General features: G+C 38.9%; 1 long non-coding RNA gene across 4 annotated transcripts; it reads right to left on the reverse strand.

Moving 5' to 3' along the window:
- Nucleotides 1–1,374: 1,374 nt before the first annotated feature.
- Nucleotides 1,375–17,011, reverse strand: LOC125691551 (uncharacterized). Of its 4 annotated transcripts, XR_007376159.1 has the most exons (11): nucleotides 16,956–17,011; nucleotides 16,683–16,764; nucleotides 16,326–16,503; nucleotides 12,830–12,928; nucleotides 10,871–10,945; nucleotides 10,139–10,284; nucleotides 7,940–8,136; nucleotides 7,023–7,097; nucleotides 5,851–5,946; nucleotides 4,684–4,781; nucleotides 3,642–4,587 (listed from the first exon to the last, which is right to left on the reverse strand). It is a non-coding gene; the product is annotated as an uncharacterized LOC125691551 (long non-coding RNA). The 4 variants fall into 4 exon arrangements; XR_007376160.1 differs by lacking the exons at nucleotides 16,683–16,764; nucleotides 16,956–17,011 and adding an exon at nucleotides 1,375–2,468 and having other exon boundaries at nucleotides 4,514–4,587; nucleotides 16,326–16,664; XR_007376158.1 differs by lacking the exons at nucleotides 16,683–16,764; nucleotides 16,956–17,011 and having other exon boundaries at nucleotides 16,326–16,664.
- Nucleotides 17,012–18,355: the final 1,344 nt, after the last annotated feature.

Raw genomic sequence — 18,355 nt, forward strand, 5'->3', positions numbered from 1 at the left:
AATTTCACTTTTCTACAAGTCTTAAAACACATTATCCAGTAGCTCAGAATAAAAGAAAACTTCCCTCTCGCCTCACCTACTCTTCCAACCACGTACACTATTTCCACACGTAATACCAACTGAAGTACCTGTTTGGAGGTTGACGGTTTTGTTTGATATGTTTACAATGACATCTCCAGTTTCCTTGGTAATATCACCAGCGGCCACCTGGAACTTCATGGAGCCGATTGTCATCTCATATACATCCTGTGCTGGGCTTGAAATGCAACCAAAGAAAACTGTAGGACAGAAATACAGACACTGAGCAGAGGAGCATTCGTGGGTACAAAGCCTGCCGAGACCGCAGTTCATCCCTGGGCTCTACCTGTGAGAACGCTGCCCGCATCAGTAACTGAAAATCATTCCTTCTCATGGGAGTCTCAGACCAGCCTTCGCTTGCTCCCATCATTGCTATTTATGCTGACATATTGGGAAAAAACAAACACGTTTTACCACACTCCTGCTATAGAGATGTTTCTTGGCAACACTTATCTGTATCAGTCTTCATGAAGCATGGAGGTACAACAGCAGCACACTTTGCAAATCTCACTCCTTTGCTCCTGTCTCGAAGGGAGTTTTGGGGCAAGTTCTCAACTGCGTGACAGCAACTTTTTTGTCTACGTATTTTTTCTAAAAACTTGATCGAGTTTTCAACAAATACTCATTTTCCACACTCTACAGTCCTACTAAACTGGACAGCACTGACGACATTTCAGGGTGCTTTTGCTGTTGATCTGAACGTAGCTTTGAGAGCATTGCAAAGAGGCCCCGTTAAGACACATAAGCGGGAACTGACCGGTTCTTCCTGGGAGATAAGGGAAGACTACATCAGGAAAAGAAAAGAACCTCGCTTCTGCCTTCTGCTTCCTTACCGTGTGGACGCTACATCCAGATAATGAATCATAAGAATGTTTTTTCCTTGCTATCTCCAGCACTGTTTCAGATGTTATGCTCATACATACTGCGTACCGCCTTTACAACATCCACTTGGACTTTGGGAACAGTATGTTCATCACATATCTAAGTATCTATCGTGAATATGCTACCTGGAAAATTTAAAAGCTAGTAATACTACTAATACCAATAATAATAGAAAACCCTACACCACCATGAACGTAGCCTCTAGAAAATAAACTTAGCCGTGCCTTCGCTAGCCTCATCTACATCACTGCCGCACCGTCTCTCACATTCATTTGAAAACGCCTAGAAAAGGAAACTACAGTCAACCCTCGTAATAAGTTCAGTGAAAGCATAGAAAGCCATTCTAAAGTGACACTGAAAAAAAGCGGGATGCAGAACACCAATCTGTTTTCCACTGGAGAGTTTTAACAGCATGCAATCCTAACGTAATTATTCTTCATAGACTTCATCTAAACCTATGGAGAGTATTCCTTTTCCAAGAGTGAAGACATCTATGCAGAAGTTGCAGCAAGTCCATCTGCAGATGAGCCTTACGTATGGAAGAATCAAAAGAGTAATTACGCTTTCATCTGCATTATTACCAGGGAATAGAAAAGGACAGGAAACAAGCGGTGCTGCACAGGACAAGCTACGTTCAAAAGAGCCTGTCAGCAAACGGCTCTACGCTTTATACGATAACAAGCAGCCTGCAGATTCTCTGGAGAACAACACATAGCCACATACCATGAGACAGGTTCAAACAGAATAGCAGGTAATTGAAAGAGAAAAGCACCGTGACTCACCTGGAGATTTTTACATCTTTTGGATGCAACAGAAAGTGAACCTCCAGAAGAGAATTGGTTTTCTTTTTACTACTGAATTCATACACCTTGCCAAACAGCAATTTAGCAACAACGGGGCTTGGGAACCCTAAGATCCCTGTTCCAATCCCTGGGAAAGCAGTGGACTTTACAGATAGTTCCTCAGCAGTCTGCAGGCATTTTGTGACGAGCCTGCCCACGATCTGTAAAGCACAACTATTTTTTCCACGACTGAAAGTTACTTTTTCCAGAAGGTACAATTCAGCTAAAAGGTAAAGTACTATCTCTTAGCATCATCTCACGCGCATCAGAAAGAACACAACAGTCAACAAGGTGTGAGCAACACAGCTAAAAAAATAGCCCAAACTCGCTCATCTCCTGTGATAGCCTCCCTCATTTCAAAGAAGTTGCGTCAAATCTTCCGTAAAGCCCATTCAAATTAAGAGTTTAAGTAAATAAAAACTCCTGTACCTTCACTGCAGATTCACTTCCCTCTGACCATCGAGGTGTGACAGCATGAAACACATAACTGCAACTCAGACTGTAACCTCTTGCTGTGAACACAGATCCTTCACCAGGTGATTTTCCCAGGCCTTCATCAATTAAATCTGCCTGAAGCCTTGGCCTTGTCTTTCTTAGCAAAGCTTTGGCGAGTTGTCCTTTCTCAAGCTGCAGATCTCCACCAACACCGATGACAACACCATCTGTCTGAAAAACACGCAAGCAAGAACTCCAGCTTTAAGTAAAGTCTTCAAAGGTTTGCATCGATTCATCAAATAGAGCCTACCTGCTGATTTGCAAGTAAAGTTCTAGGGCAGCAATTGGAGTTAACAAGGCTTTGGAATAAAATAGAGAAATCATGCTTAGTTCTAGTGCCATGAGCCTGCTTGAAGCAGTATAGAAGCTGAGTTAACAGTAGAACAAATGTCAATCTGAAAGAGAAAAAGTTAAAATTCTGCATTCCCCATTCCCCAGGTCAGTACTGCACAGGCACAGCATGAGTTGGACAGTAGTGGCCAAGGACTCAACAGTCAGTAAGGATGCCTGGGATTTCTCTGGCCCAGGATTAAAACCTTGCACTGTGCTGTGTTGAACCTCATTAGGTTCACCCGGCCCCACCCTTCGAGTCTGCTGAGGTCCCTCTGAATGGCATCCCTTCCTTCCACTGTGTCCACTGCGCCGCTCAGCTCGGTGTCAGCAGCAGACTTGCTCAGGGTGCACTTAATTCCATTATGGGCGCCATTGATGAAAATGTTAAAGAGCACTGGTCCCAAGAAAGCCTTCTGCGGGGCACTGCTTATTACTGGCCTCTGCCTGGACATAGAACCATTGATCACCACTATTTGTCTGTGGCCTTTCACCTCCTCTGCTGAAAGGCATGAGGTCCAAATGACTCAGCTTTAGTGTGAGCCTGGACGACACTTTCAGAGACAATTAAGCTACAGGGAGGGATTGGACGTCCTTTCCCTTATTTTGACTCGTGTCTCAACCACTACTGGGAAGGTCCAGGATAATGCCTGAGAAAGGGTCAAGTCGTGGAATGGGACTCAGCCTCGCTTTCTTTGGTTTGCCTGTTGTTTGGTGTCACAACCAATCCTGGATCAATAAGGGTTCCCTTAAGTAATCCTGTATCACATGGGAAAGTGCAAAACTCATCAAAATAGCCAATCTCAAGCCTTGATTGTTTCAACAAGCACCTCACCTCCCAACAGTCAGTTTGTGAGCAACGTGCTGGTGCATGTGCAATTGTAGAAACAGTAAACTCCTCTAAGGTAAGCAGAAATTTTCCTTCCGGTTGCCTCCATCCTGCAGGCTCCTCTATAATAAACAACAAGCTTTTCAGGAGGTACCACAAACCTGCTTTTATCTGGTGATCCACTTTGTTTGTTCTCTAAAATGCAAATGCAATGGGGATGGTATGACAGACTCATGGACTGTGTTTGCCCGTAACAACACTTGTCAACAAGCACTGGCTAAGGAGGATAAGCATTATCTATGAGCTGGATTACAAGTCTTACAACAAAATCGTGCTCTTCATCTTTAAGAGAAATGACTACAAGTTAACTTAGTACAACATTGGTCAAAAGTAGCTACACATATAAAATGTTTATTACATATAGTGAAATAAAACAACAGAATTAAGCTATAAATTTAGAGTAATACATATGAAGTTTCTCAGCTATCAAGGATTCCCACATGCTGGCATTTGTAGAATTCCAACACACTCAAAGCTAGATGACCAACTTTGCACAAATTCATTTGAGAACTGGAGTTCCAAGCGGAAAAGCAAGGAACAATTGTCAAACAGGAATGGGGGGAGGGGAGGGGGAAGCGGAACTGAAGAAAGGTGAGGGTCCTTGAAAACTAGCTGTAAGAATAGCTGTAGCAACACCGTTTCCCAGAGACATAGCAAACTGAGCTGAATGCTTAACAGTGAAAGGCAATGGAGGCATTTCCCAGTTGTAGCTTCTATCATAAGAGCTATTTGACATTCATGATATTTATTACTGCCTCACTACGATTCATCTAAGATCTTCAAAGTGTTCCCAAGTTACTGCTCTACAAAATGAAGAGAAATACCAACTGTATATGAACAAAGATCTTTCAGAATCTCAGTCGAATGAACTCTATTCCCTGTAAACACTTTTGTCTCAGTTGGATGTAACCAGTTCCTTTTTTAAGACTGAAACTGGTAACACGCCACAGCACTGTATCAGACTGTTTCGTCTGCTGCATTAAAGGACTTGAATTACATCAGTTTGCAGTCTTCTGATCTCCGCCATGCAAACAGAGACAGTATGGATCTTCAGCCAGCCTTCTTTGTTACCTGAGTGAAACAAAATATATAGATGAAGTTTTACAAACCTTGTTGTGCATTTGATTTTAATGGTACAATTCCGAGTTTCTCCAGCTACCTTCTTACCTCCACTGTGGTGCGAATATTATTGATGCTTCATGTTAAATATTTTCTAGTTCCTTCAGAGAAGTAGCCTTTCTCTTCCATGTAGTTAACGTGCTGAGCTGCAGTTTAAAAGAAGCAGATATCTTTATTTATTTATTTTACTAAGATTGAAACAACAGTGCAGCTTCAACACAGAAAATGTCATCCAGGAGAAAAGCTGAGATAAATGGGAATTTGGGGTAAATTGCAGAATTCACAATGCATTCTGTCGGTAATTAATTCTTGCATCTTATTTCAGATGCCAAAGACTTCCAAACGATAGAAAAATAGGTAGCAGGAGTACTTGGAAGGTATTTACAGAGAATACGCACATGTTAAAACTGCAAACATTATTCTGTATTTGATTTTTTTTTTTTCCTCCATCGAATCACTATTATTAATAAGCTATGATTCATTGTCTTTCAGCTAAGGACTGGTAATTTTAGTAGTTTAGCTCACTACTACCATCATTGTCTTTCTAATCAACATGCTGCTTGAGCTACGCTGTGCAATAATGTAACACTGAATAAGTCATCTTTGTCAATCTGAGAACCCTCAGTTAGCCTCGGTTTTGTTCTCCCTGGCAACTTTCAGGAGTCCTCCCCTGCCTTGCCTCTGGCTGCTTGCTCTTCAGAAATGTTCAGTCAGCATTTAGTGGGACATACATCAAGATAGTGAACTGAAGCAGCACTGACTGGAATCAGACACACTTCCATGAACGCCCTCCAGGAGATGGGTCAGAATCAGCACGTTTGCTCTTTGTCATCACTGCAGTAGGCTACACCAAGCTAATAAAGCTCATAAGCAAGAGCTGCAACGACTCCTTCAAGAAAATATTCTGAATATAGAAATTGTGATCCACCTTCATTGCCACACTTTGAACCGCGAGCGTAATTCGCACCCACTTTGTTCTCATGAACAGATCTGTGCTGTCAGGTCATCGTGCTGTCACCAAGTGACATTTAATCAAATATGCACCAGTTTGCTGATGACACATTCAAGACAAATCTGCTGTTCAAATTACAGTGGTAATGCTGCACACATATGTGATCACCTGTGCCTCAGGAATAACACCAAGTGAGCTCTTTTCTCACATTCAGTGGCATTTTTGTATGCGCTTCAATGGCGCTTTTTCTTACGGCTTTGTACCTTTTGTGATGCTGTAGCTGCCCTCTGTTCTGCCTGGCTCAGTCTCATCTGAAGCCTATTGATATGTTTCTGATATTCAGTCATTAATTTTTCATCCTGTGTAAATGAAGCATCTTGTTACAAATATGAAGTTCTCTTCTCTGGACCCATCCGTAGTGTAGTGAAGAGCTTACAGCAAGAGGACCTTAAAAAGCAGAGCTGTTTACCACCTACAGTAAGACTGAAAGCACAGTGCTGACACATTATAAAGAGCTTCCAGCTCTAATACGAATCATATGACTGCCCCAGTCACAGTCATCTTCAGCCTAAGTTTCACCTTCCTGAAATAAGATGCGTAAAAGACGATATTTTAATGCAGGTAATTTAACTTACACAACAGTGCAGTACAAATATTGTAGCCATATTAAAAGGAGAGAAGAGTGTAGTAGATAACAATCATATGATTGTGTTACAGATAGCTTCTCCTCACCACATGCCATGTATGAAGTCTTCACTATTCTTTAGCATTAGTTTCTGAAACCTGTTCTCACATCATCCCGGTTTTTCTCCCGCAAACAACAGAACGCTACAAAAAACAATGCAAGGATTTCTCCTGTACAGAATTGGTTACCATCCCAGATTTATGAGGCAGGCTGGACGCACAGCTGTTTTCTGAAGTGACCATTAATTGTTGAGCAATGCATATTCCAAAACAGCAATGTTCTTAATTTTTAATAGGTATTGCTTTTATCCATATACTGGAATGCGCACATGCAGTGTCAGCTCTACTGTGTATGCTCAAAAACTCATCTCTACCTGTGCCACATTATCCATAGCACAACACCTCCTTCTTCTTAAAGCTATGCATGTGTACGAAGGCATGTTTTTGCAAACATTTCTAAACTGCCTAAAATTGCCACATTAGTAATCTAATCAGTAATCAGTAATGATCTCCCCTTTGCCTTCTCCAATAATTTGACAGCAAAATTAATGCCCTTTTTGCTATTTGAATGACAGCCATCAACAGCAATTGTGTTATCCTGCTATGTCTTCTGCTCTGTCAAATATCCTTCTTTATAAAGTTTTGTTGTTTGCTTGTTTTTAAATCAGAAACATACTCAATGGGCTTCTGTTAGCACCCTAGTGTATTTGCATCAGGTTCTAACTGAAAGCAATTGTCCTATCATTCTTACCTCAATTACTTTGTTTCCAATTCCAGCTGAGCAATAAGTTCCTGATTACAAAGTTTTTGTTGACTCAGATCACTCCTATTAATCAGAAGAAAATGGATAAGAAAACATCTAAAAAAAAAAAACAAAAACAAAAGGCCAAAACCCTTTTAACCTTATTATTTCATATACATTTGTCTGAAAACTGCTATATGGAACTCGAAATGCCTGTTAATATAAGGCTGCAGTACATCTCATTGGTGCTTTCCATTCCCTTGTTCTCTTTAACCAATCCATAGAGTAGATACCATTTAAAAACAAAACAAAACAATTCAACGTCTCTTGACTAACTGCTATAAAAATGAAGATACATAGGCAGTGTTTGGAATATGAGCCAGTTACCTGGCAACCAGCACAAATAAAGGTACAAGTCTGTATCATATTTGAGTTAGGTGACTGCCCTGAGCACATTTGTACCCTCATAAATTTTTGAGCAAATGCTCAAAAAGAACACAACATGTGCCTCTACAAACATTTTTTCCAACTTCTCAAACTAGAAGTTTATTTCATGCTTACTTTCATAAAGACTGTTCTGAATAATTAAGAAGACAGGAGTCTTCATGATACAAAGCTATGTTTTTCTAAACTGAGAGAGTTTTTCTGAAAGAAAAAAAATGGAAAGATATTCCAATTTACTTTCTGTTGTAACAAGATTCACACATGTTAACAAGATGCAAAGTTTTAATGCCAGTTGTTAGCTGCTAGCTTCATTATGAGTCACGTCAGAGGGTTCTCAAGTGAACATTGCTTCTTTTTTGCTGGAAGCACATGATCTATTCCATGGCCTGCTCTCCTTCCTTTTCTACTGAGCACACCCTTGCTCCAAACAGCAACTGATACAGTAACAGCAGCCAGAAGAGCAACAACAAAATTGCACTTACTTTAACTTACTGATCCTAGCTTCTGTAGTTTCAGTAAGCACTTTTGTTTCCTCTTTCCATCTATTTGTTGCTTTTTGCTGAGCTGTCAACAGACGTCTAAGCTCAGCAGTCGACTTCTGACTGATGTCTTCCATTTCCCTAAGACGAACTTCGTATCCATGTTCTCTCACAGCATGCTCGTGCTCCATACTGCTTATCTACATTTAAAAATACAAACAGGATACAATCAAGTCTTTTTTTTTTTGGACACTTAAACTACATTCATAATCATTTGTGGAAAGCACGTAACGTGTAATAAACTTGTAATTATATGCTCAAATGGATACATATTCCCAAAGACATGGTGAGCAAATTGTGCAATGGCAATAGAAAATCATCTTAATCATTTCTGGCTTTTCCCTACAGAAACACATTTTTCTTTTTCACCCAGTCAAAATCTGTCAGGACTTTCTTGATCGCATCTTAAACGCATCAGAGGAAAATGGAGGCAAGCCACAGCTCTCATCTGTGACTGATGGTATCCTGTCTGAATAAGGGCATGTGGAATTCTGGTATGTGCTTTTGAATGGCTACCTATTTGTTAAGCTTGAATGAAGGGTTCTACGGTTGGAACGAGATTTCTTGCTTAATATGACTTCTTTTGTCTTGATGTATAAAGAGCTGGCTGGATGAGCTGCTCCTCATTCATAATTAGTAACACTGCTTCTGAAATCTTCTTTGCTGGACACATTTAGAAAGCACAGCAAGGACCAAAGCTATTATTCCTCTCAGAAGGCAAAGGTGCGTGGATCTGATAAAGTTACCTACTATTCCATTATCCCACAACGCAGTCTGCTCAGGTGCATTTAAGGGAACCCTTCACAAACAAGATCCCTCTTTCAGCTAAATGTCTTTGTTTGCAACTATTGGCACTGAAAAACTTTCTTTTCCAGAACACATAGCAGCAGTGTTTGACAACCACACTACTGCATTATTTGTTAGCCACACGGTGCTCTGATAATGCAGTGGACACTGAAGTAGAGGAGCGCTGTACTGAAAGTTGTGCAGAGATTCCTAATACAGACAGCAGATTAATGGAGATCTAGAATTAGACTAAGTGAGATCAGTTGGAGAAATCTTTTTACCATATGGACTACTCCTCCTGTGAATTAAGATAGAACACTTGGGATCTTCTAATCAAGCACAGTCAGCAGAGACTGAGCGACTAAATAAATCTTGAAGACACACAACGCTGAAACAAAATTATTTTCAAAAGAAAAAAAGCATGCATCAATCAACCTTTCACCTTCAATTTATATTTCCAAATATTTTTTCCTAGAAATGCTGTCTTATTAAGCTAACATCAGCCTTAAAAAACAGCACATAAACCTGTAGCAGAAATGTTAAGACACAGCTTGAACCAGTGATTGAGCACCTGGTGGCAAAGCAGGGCCAACCCTGGGCAGCTCAGGTGCATGCAACGTACATTTTTTTCTTTTAGTTCTTTGTGTATAGCTGCTGCATTTGAGCATATCCTCATTTGCTGTAGCCTAGGACTTGCCCACCCTGCTATCACTGCTGTACTTCTCATTGCATTAGAGTGTTACATGAAAGCAACCCAACACTCTATCCATCTCAGGAAAACAGCACTGTAAAAGAGCAGCTTTTCATTTTAATAACAATTCCAGATTCCTAAGTGATTGTTCTGTACAATAGATAGGGTTTACAATCTGAATACATAAATAGCATAAGCACCTAAAGAAAAAAAAAAAACAAACAAACAACCAAAAAAATCCCACAAAAACAAAACACAAAACAAAACACCCTAGGCTTTTCATTCTGAGAATAACCTGATCTAAAGATGTGCATCACGTTGCACTTCTTACCATTATACTACTGAAACTGCAATAACATCTGTTACCTCTGGACACAGACCTGAAATTCAGTATGCTATGTAACGTGGACTAATATGTGTATACCTGGAGATACCACACTGTAGATGACTTTACAGAGTAGTAATTTCTGCCTGAGTATTTCAGTGAGTAACCTTTCCTGTGAACAGCATTTAGACATATGGCAAGATTTCAAACAATGTAGTTTATAAAACAATGAAAATTTGAATAGCTGCTTGCAATTCTCATTCTGTAAAGGAAAGCTTTCCTTCTGTGGTCTGCTGTCCCCCTTTTATACTTCTACAGGGAGTTATAGTGCACTACTTACTTCATTTCCAGCAGTTTCAGTTTATGCTGTGTTGTTTGCAGACTCAGCTGAAGGTCACATTTGGTAGTCTCTGCAAGTAGATATTTCTGATGCCGTTGCTCTAGTTTTCTATTGTCAGATTCGTGTCCTCCGTATTCTCTGCATATCTGAAGAGCAGAATTTCATGCCAGATCATCTTTAATCATTACTACTGTGTCAGTAACCAGAGAAAGGTAAAGAGGCTACTCCTCACTGTGTCCTAGTTCCAGGGATTTAAAACAAAACTGACTATAGCTGAATTTCAGTGCTGCTTCTAAAAAGGTATTCCAAGATCTTGCATTCATTTAGTTTTCAGCATGCTGTGCTGAAGTTTGATTTGGAACATGTACCAGTGTGCTTTTAGATCGTGTCCAACATCTCCTTTTACTTTTTACACTTCCCAAAGAATGCTCTTTTTCAGTTTACTATTAAAACTTTAATTTCCCAGATTGAAACTTGAAGTACTGACATGCACATTAAATGTTCTGAAAATCAACTCAATAAATAAGGAAACTAAATATCACACAGAACCACAGAATGGCCAGGGTTGGAAGGGACCTCAAGGATCATCAATCACCAATCCCCAGGATCATAGCGTAATCCTTCGTTCCTGTGTTAGAGAAAAACACGGGAGGTGAAAATAAAATAAGATGAAGATATTTTCATACTGAGGATAGACCTTAAACATGATGTAAAGGGCACACATTGCCTTACCTTCTCAAGGTCTTCTTCCACTGCTCGCTTTTCTCTAATGGCTCGCTCTATTTGACCCTGCTTTTCACCACGTTCCTATCTCAAAAAGTCATTCAGACAAACCTCTCAATCATATTATATATATACATAGATAACTCACAATAAAAGTTCCACACACTGTTACCATATACTTTCACTGCTTGTTGTCCCTTCTGCAAACCAAGCTGTACAAAAGAGATGTGAAGACGCTCTATACTGGAAATTGTTACACAGCAGTAATAAGCTGTCTGCAAACAGGCATCTGCGAAGACCTGGTACAGATCCAGAGCTGTTGTAGGATCTATTGGAGCTATATGAGGCCCTATAGTAGATCCTACAGGACCTACACAGGTGCATTGAAGCCTAGCTCGCTCCCCTTCCCCTGACAGCACAAGAGACCCAGGATAGGATCTAGCTCACTAGTTACATATTTGCAGAGAACTAAAAACAGTATCAGTTCTATTCCATACATCTGCTTATTTGCCCTCATTTCTTTGCCTTAGCCTTATGGCAAATGCAGACAGGTAGAAGACATCAGAATCGCCAGCTGCAGGAAAGTTGCAACTCACATCCTTGTATCTTCTAAGTGTGCCTGAAACACCAGGGCTACACAGTATTGGTGCCTGTTAGCACACCATGTGTGCAGGAAACTGTTAGACTGCTGGGGCTGAAATGAAAGTTTCTTGTGCAGTCAGAAATATTTCTACTGGCCATAATACAAATTTAGACACAATTCCTTCCAGAAAACACTGTAAACAAAGCAATTCTAGTTAAACCTCTCAAAGGGGCCAAGATGAAAGTATCCCAAGCCTACTGTGATTGACCCATGTACACACATAAAAGCATTTTAAAATCGCAAAAGAAAAACACTGTGATTGCTTATTTGCAACTAATCACCAGTAACTTCTATTTAACAATAAAGAGAAACACAAGTTTAAAGAAAGTATATCAAACCTCTTTGTCTAAAACTAAGAACCCCTCTTCATCAAACTGTTAATAATATTATGTAGGATTTCACTTGACTTACTTTTACATTTAATTAAATATTTAATTGGATAAACAGACGTCTCAAACATTTTGCTACTGCAAACATAATGAAGAAAGTGAAAGGAGGTAAAATCAATTACACCTCTGAAAAATTACAAGCTAGGTAATTGGTTTACAGCATTTTCTACTTGCAACACAAGACACTGGCTTCACATTTATATAAGAACACTTCATCTGGAGTGTGCCTTAAAATAAAACAAGTCTATTTGACATGCGGATAACTGTTAAGAATCTCCAGGGAGATATGATTAGCTTTATTTTAACTGCAGATGGGACATCAACAGAGAGCAAATTCATTTGTCAATAGTTTGTTATCAAGGAGCTCCTAATTTTCAGCCACTTGTGAGAATAATGAATGTTACAAAAACAGATAACTATAAAATTTTGTAGCTTCTCTACCAAATTCTGATTTTTTTTTTTTTAGGTGTGCTGTGATACTGCATTTATTTGTAATTAGCTGTACTTCATGGAAGAGCCTTATTTGTGCAAATAGGAAAATATTTTGAAGCACTGAGATGACAAAAAACTGATCTTATAACTCAACAATTCTTATCACCTGAACATATACAAAAAGCATCGCTAAGTTCCAAGATGAGACCACATGCTACTCAACAGAATTTCTGAAATAAGTGCCACATCTTCACCTTCTCTACAGCAGTATCTGCATAGACAGCAGTGCTTCTGGTTCATGAGAGATGTGTGAATATCATTTGGGTTGGCAGAGTACTTATCTAGATGATAAGGCCAAAGAGCATAATGCTGTCAGTGTACTGCCCTACCTACTTACATTATCAAAACACAAGAAAACTACTGATGTGAGCACACATCATATATAATGATGTAACTTTTAACTCTAAGTTCATAGTTGGTTTTTTTCTAAACATCGTCACTTACTGCCTTTCTAATTCTTGCAGCAGTATCTTCTGTGAGCTGAAATATTTCATCTTTCATCTTCTTTATTTCCTCTTCCTTTTGTTTCTTCTTAAACAGTGCCTAAACAAAAATAAGAACAGAAATATTGCTGATAATACACAACTGTCAGTTGTGACATCATACCTAGCAGCAAGGAAAGAAACCACACGTAAGAGGTGTTCAGAAGAACTTTCTGCCTTGTGCTTTAGAGCAGCTGACACCAAGACCCAACAGGAAAGCAAGAACGGGAATGACACAAAGATCTCTGTTAAGCATTAGAGTACATGCACAGGAGCACACACGCTTTCCTAGATAAAGCTGAACACTTTTTCTTTTTTTTTTTAAATAGCCAATAGACTAAGTCTAAGCCAATTATTCCCCCTCCCCCCAAAAAAGTAAAAATCCATAAGCAGCTAAGAAACACATATATAAACTGCTCCAAAAAGGAAAACAGAGAACCAAAACCAACTCTTCAGTATGCCAAGATGGTGGGAATTTATGTGGGAATCACACCCTCAACTCTGATTGACCACCTGTGGCAAGCAATGAGTCAGCCCTGGGAGCACAGGTGGAGGTAATGGAGCCTGGCTCCACCTCTCCTAGATCCTATTTAAGTGCTGACTGCCACTGAGGAAGCATTTCTTTCTAGAGATCCCATCCATTGGAGAATGTTATGAGCCTACAACATCAGTAAGCATTTTTTTACTTATTATTTTTCTGTTCTGATAATCTTACTTAGCCTGATGCTCTGTATGTCAAGTCATTTTATAGCTGCGTACACTTACTGATTGTGCAAAGTTATAGAATACGATTGTAGTAAGGAATCGTTCCAGGATCCATACAGGATTCCAGAGGATGAAGGAAAGGCATTGCTGTTAAATGGGAGATGCTGATCTGGAAAAATTAAAAAGTCACAGAGCTCGTGGTGGAAGAGATGAAAAATCCTAGGTAGCATAGAGAACATGTATCATGTAGATGAGTGAAAGAAGAAACGTGTGGGAAAGGTCACTAGGAGATCTGAATCCAGTCTGTAGAAGGTTCTCTTGTCATGACATTACAGTTCATGTGTCACATTCTCTTCAACTGCTCCCATTCAGTTTGTGTTGTGTTTCTCAAAGTACTCTTAGAATTCTTCTGATCTCATTTTGTAGCTTTAGCTTAGGTGCTTCACAATGTTAGCATGAAAAAAGGGGTATTATTGTGACAATCTGTTAGACCCTCTTATAATCTCTTAGAGACCAGAGAGGCCACAGCTTAGTTAACTAACTGCATGCATTAGGCTGTTGTTTGTTAATTCATAAAATGCCCACTTTGCAAAATGAAGGATGTTTTAGCCAGAGCAATAAATTAGCAAGTGCCTGCAAATTCAGAATTTTCCTCCTAGAGCATAACACTGAATTGTTGTTTGTAATGAGACTGTTATTTATTTTATTTATCTTAAATAAGATAAATAATTCACTAAATTAATAAATAAATATTCACTAACCACCTCAGAGATGCTATTTACACCATAATTTTTATCTGGCCACTTTTCTCTGTCAAAAATGGTATGAAGAGCACTGTTCTGATGTTCTAACACGTAGCTAACTGTGAATGAGATTTATACATGTTACCAATGCTTTTCAAATGAATGTTTTTCTTGCTTTTAAATTCTGGGAAAAAATAATATATATTTTACCTTGTATTCCTCATACACAGGCTTTGGGGAAATGCTTGTAAATGTAGAAATATCTTACTAGGAAAAAGGACCTAACAAGTTCAAAGGTAGCCAGCAAGAGCAGGCAGACTGAAAACATAATTTCTAATTTCCATTTTGAACATAGCCTAATAAGTGAAGGGAATTGCTGGAGGTAAGAGCATAAAGCAAATGAGATGCAGAAGTCTGAGAACAAATACGCAAGGGAAGTAGCATGCCTGAGAGTATCATAAATCTGTAAATGTCTAAGAAGGATGTCTGTAACAGACAATAATCCTCTTTAGTGTAACAAGAAGAATCGCACAAATTACATGGCAGTGCGTTAACAAGAACCCCAGAATTCTGTCAACATTTTGATCCCTTCCACAAACAGATCAGCAGGTAGCAGGGACTCTTTAAAGTTTCAGTCCCTCCTTCCAGACAGGGTTGTCCTCCTTTGTCACAGAAATGAAATCAGCAAGAGCAAAGAAGACAATGCTAACTCTTGTATTGCAAAGGGATGAAGTTACTTTAGATTAGAAGACCATTCCTCACATTTGAAAAGCAACTTCAGGCTAAAAGAGAACATTTATCTCCTGAACTCTCAACTAGCTAGCCTGAGCAGAATGAATACTGATTACTTATTTTTTCCTACGTGCATTAAATAATCTAGACTTAATTTACTGTTGGCTGAAGTCTGTTAGGCACATTGAAGCTCAGTCTTTCCAGCAAGCAGAACTCATTAGATTACTGGAAGCCTGATTACAGCTCAAGCTTATCATGGAAACACCAAAGTGCCCGCATTAGACACAAGTGTACCAGTCCCTGCACTCTGTCTCCTGTAGGGGCAAAGAGCAGATCTTTGGAAAAATGAAGAACTGGAATAAAGGGAGACTTTTTTGGTGTGTGTGTGTGTGTGTGAATCGATACCTTTCAAACCCGCTGGATTAGATCCTGCCTTCAGGAAGTTTTGGTGGATTCTTCCATTTTTATTTGACAGCTTTTGTATCTACGCTTTTGGCATAAGCATTATCCCTTAACTGTTCAATCAAATATTGTTTAAAACATTTTATTACAGTTTCTTCTATGTGCCTTGTTGACTCCTGCAGTTTTCTAGCTCTCCTGTCTCACATGAAACGTGCCAATCAACACTGCACATCATGGTACACTGTGTTTAAAGTTTTTTTTTAAAATATCCCTATTAATTTCATTAATTAAACACTACTAATTTTATTAAATAACACTGAGGATCTCATGATGTATTCATAGGCCCGTTTTATTACTGTAAAACAGTAAGTTCAGCAGCCAGTACAGCACATTTGAATTCCATCTCCCATCCAGCACACACACTCAAACCCTCTGGAGGGTTTTTTTCCCAGACTACAGATTTTGCTGACTCATTGCACGACCACTTCAGATTTCTTTAGGATAACGAAAAGTTGAACACAAAGCTCACCCTGTTGGACCTGTATTACCAGGTAAAAAAGAAAGTCTGTCTACTTTCAACTTTCCTTTCCTCACCACAACTAGCTCATAAATTCATAATAGGCCTTGGTTTTTATTCTGACAGCCCTCTTTGTTTTTAAATATTCACTAAGATTTATACTGTATGACAAAACTAAATGATGTGTGGTCGTATCCTAAGTTTGCTCTGTTCTGCATTACTCATTTTAGTACAACAGACATAAAAGAAATTTGGTTGTCTATGTGTGTATACCTCTACATGTACATAAATGGGCACTTCGTAACTGCAGGTGATGCAAGTTTTCTGACCTCTAAGAAATGCCCTCACTCGTGACTTACCTGACTCTTTTGCAGGTTAGCTTCTTCTAACAGCTGTACGCAATCTTGGACTCCTGCAACTGCTTCATACTTTTCCCTTTCTAAATTAGCACACTTTGTGTGAAGCATTCTGATTTGTTTCTCCAGGGCTGTTCTTTCTGTTCTCATTTGTTCAGCATCTTGGACACTAACATGTAATCTGAAACAAAGGAGTAATGTTACTCATTTAACCATACAGAGCTGAACTAAAGAATTATACTTCTTTCAAACTAAGCTCGCAGAAAGCAAGGTCCCAGAGCTGTGTTCCCATTTGGCTTTTTTTTTTTTTTTTTTTTTTGGTACATATCCCATTAGTAACATCCAACAACATGTCTTTACCTTGTTTGATACTAGACTGCAATTGTTGCAGGAGTTTGTCAGATGCTGCTTCTCTTTGCTGGGCAGATACCACATCTTCTTCCTAGAAAGAACATAAGTGTTTTCCAGGCAACATCTGAGTTCTATTTATAAAAACAAAGGTACATAAATTTTTATATTTTATTAAACTTAGTTTACAAATTAGAGAACAACTCAAATTAATTTACCATCAGCAATTAGTTAACTGTCTAGTCATTCAGTTGCAACAGAAAATTACCCCTTTCTCCACAATACCTTTCTCTCCAATTGGCCTTGAAGCATCTTTGTCAATCTGATCATTTCATCAACCTTAGCACAAATTAATGCAAACTGGAGCACAACCAAGTCATGAAGGAAACTAGGAAACATGTCTTACTTTTAAGAATTGACTTCAAGAAAAATTTCTTACAACAATAAAAATTACTATTTAACAGCATAAAAAGCAAGAGTAACTTATGCCTATGTGAAAACATTGATCAACATACACAGAGTGCATGTGAACACAAGACTTCATCTTTTTTGGAATCCTGTTGGCCTGCAACAATTTCAATGCTTCTTGTGCAAGCAGCTTTAAAAATGTACAGACAAATGCTCTCTTCTAAAGACAGCAGCACACATCAGCAACTTGTGTGTGATGTCAGAGATGGAAACTACTTCATTTTCTAATACCTGGAATGCCACCTTAATTTTTGTCATGGTTTTTCTTTTTTTTCCTGTCCCACTGTCCTTCCCCAAGATACACTCAGCTAAGGCAACTAAGGTTACAAAAAATTCCCCCTCAGAAATGCATCTTCAGTGACAACTCTGCACTTAAAAACAGATCCCAGTCCTCAACTTACTGTACAGAAGAAACAAAAATAAACATGAAGACACAAAGCTTCTCTTAACTCCAACCTCCACGTAGCCTACGGTTTAGAACAGGAGTTTTGAGTGTTGAAATTTCAACTACTTTGAACGTTTGCATTTCAAAACTGTGAAGAGTATCCAATATAATTGGATTTTATATAAACTGTATTCCAACAAACAACCTTCTGTTTTGCTGTGGTATCGAACACTCTGTTCCCTTTAAATCAAATATCCAGTGCTACCAATTTCAGGGACTAGAAATAACTAGAGATACTGGACTTTACCACTACTGATGCATGCTTATAGCAAACCACTAGAAGCCATTAACTGAAACCTTTTCAACTATCACTGCCAAGACAGCCTGCAGGACAAAAAAGGCTTATGATAGAACCTTAAGTTAGGAAAGCCAATGAAAAAGTTTTTTGTCATTTTTAAATTGCCTGGTTTATACCTCAGTTGTTTCTGTAGCTGCTCTAGTTCCACATTCTGTTCTGCCACAGTTTTCAGAAACTGATTGCTCTGTAAAACAAGGAGAGAGCTGTAGAGTTTTTTTTCTGCTTTCATTTTACTGACAAAATATCAAAAATTCACTCACACACTGAATGTAATGAGATTTTTCTGCAGATTTCCACAGCTTATTTCAGTCTTCGTTCCCTTAAATACTTGAACTTGAGGTGAGCACTGCCGCCTCTTTATTAGATTTCATTTCCAGAACATTTCTAGGTATGCTGAAAAATTTAAACCTGAACACAGAGAACACAGTTGTTTTAGCCCTGATAAGAAACCTGACTCGTTAATCTTGCTCTCTA

This window comes from Lagopus muta, chromosome 4, assembly GCF_023343835.1.
Source record: "Lagopus muta isolate bLagMut1 chromosome 4, bLagMut1 primary, whole genome shotgun sequence".
NCBI lineage: Eukaryota > Metazoa > Chordata > Aves > Galliformes > Phasianidae > Lagopus > Lagopus muta.